The sequence below is a fragment of the Poecilia reticulata genome, chromosome 15 (assembly GCF_904066995.2).
Source record: "Poecilia reticulata chromosome 15, P_reticulata-male-v2, whole genome shotgun sequence".
Taxonomy (NCBI): Eukaryota; Metazoa; Chordata; class Actinopteri; order Cyprinodontiformes; family Poeciliidae; genus Poecilia; species Poecilia reticulata.
The window spans coordinates 5,496,735-5,498,563 of NC_088844.1; the positions used below are offsets into that span (position 1 = coordinate 5,496,735).

The 1,829-nt window shown below is 38.7% G+C and overlaps 1 long non-coding RNA gene across 1 annotated transcript in view; it reads right to left on the minus strand.

Annotated features, from left to right (window-relative positions):
- Positions 1–689: 689 nt before the first annotated feature.
- LOC145555156 (uncharacterized) overlaps positions 690–1,829 on the minus strand; it is a 4,323-nt gene continuing 3,183 nt past the window's right edge. Inside the window, exon 3 of the long non-coding RNA XR_014091250.1 lies at positions 690–772. This is a non-coding gene — a long non-coding RNA (uncharacterized LOC145555156). The remainder of the gene's footprint in view (positions 773–1,829) is intronic.

Below are 1,829 nucleotides of genomic sequence, written 5' to 3' on the forward strand. Positions count from 1 at the left end.
TGTGAATACTTGGTGGAGGTCGTTTTTGCAACTGCACCTTCTTTTCGAAAAGAAAAATAAAAACAGGATTTGAAATATACTTTTTCAAAGCCAGTCTTTTGAATACCTTCACTTGTGCCGCCTCAAATGTGCATTTTAATTATCAACAGTATGGGAATCACTATTTCATGAAAAAGGTTTTCTGTTGTTTCTTTCTGACAAAAAAGCCACAGATTAAGACAACCCCAAAAGAAACACTTGGATATATCAAGAAGCCATGAGTGCATCGTTTGAGGTGGTCCAAAAGTGACTGGGTCAAAAACACAACTTGAATGTTCACAGAAGATTTGTTCCAATTTGAATTGTGCAAAAATTTCAGAGTCTAGTGAAGACTGTACTCAAGTTGTTTGCTGTTGAAGATAAACTCACAACCAAGAATACTTCAAAGAAAAGCACTTGGCAATGGAAAAACCCGACGTGCCTTCTTTGAGGTGGTCTAAGAGTGACTCGTCAAAAGCAGTGCTTCCATAGCCAGAGCAGATTTTGTGGTATTTGACAAAAGTGCCTTTCACAATACATAGCACTTTCAGCAAGAAAGTCAAGATTATGCTCAAGTTAGAACTGACATTTGAATTTCTTTTCCAAGTTGGGAAAACATGTAGCAAAGAATCCTCTTGTGGAGTGGGATGCAAAAAGTAAATAGCACTTACTGTTTGCAGAAATCTTGTCAGTGCCAATCTTCAGGTAAACTTGTTGCTTGGTATTAGGTCTGTGTTGTTACTGGTAGGGAACTCTGAAAAAGAAGCACAAGTTTCTGTTTCAAGGTGCTGTAAAAGTAACCTGGTCAAAATCACTTTTTTCATAGCCACAGACGAATTAGTCACATTTGTACTACCCCGACATGTAGCACTTTCTGAGTATATTCAAGACTGTGCTCAAGTCCAGGTAATAGAAGTGATAATGCAATGGCTTCTTCAAGTTTGGAAACACAGCTGTCATGAAATGATAATTGCAGTAAGACTACAACAAGACGACCTTAACAAAGAGCACTTACTGTGTAGAGAAATCGAGTCAGTGCCTGTGTTAAGGTAACCCTGATGTGGACTTGTGGTGCTTTTGTTTGAGCTTCTCAATGATAGCTGCTTTGGTGTTCAGATTGTGCCTTATTTCTGCTGTTCTTCAGCTATTTCAGCAAGAATGTCAAGAGATCCGAGAAAAAGACAAGAAGAATGCCAAAACAGTTAGCACTTACTGTATGCAAAAAAAGTCAGTGCCTGTGTTAAGGTCATCTTTTTGCCTTCCAGTGTTTGTTTGCAGTTTCTTCTTGTTGATGACAAACTTACAAGCAGGATCACCCCAAAAGCGAAGCACTTATGACAAAAGTTAACACCAGTGATTCCATTTGAGGTGACCTGCATGTATTAGATTCCTCAGGGATGTGCATCTTATATCCTGAGTGCAGCCATTTCACACATCCTCCGCCTTCTTTTCTGCAAAGTTTCAGTGGAGAAGACAATGGTCTTCCAACGACTCTGTGAATGGCCTTGACGCAATCAATGCGGACCATTGAGAAGTGCTGAGTGGTCAATCAGCTTTAAATGTGAATACTTGGTGGAGGTCGTTTTTGCAACTGGACCTTCTTTTCGAAAATAAAAATAAATACAGGATTTGAAATATACTTTTTCAAAGCCAGTCTTTTGAATACCTTCACTTGTGCCGCCTCAAATGTGCATTTTAATTATCAACAGTATGGGAATCACTATTTCATGAAAAAGGTTTTCTGTTGTTTTCTGTTGTTTCTTTCTGACAATAAAGCCACAGATTAAGAGAACCCCAAAAGAAACACTTGG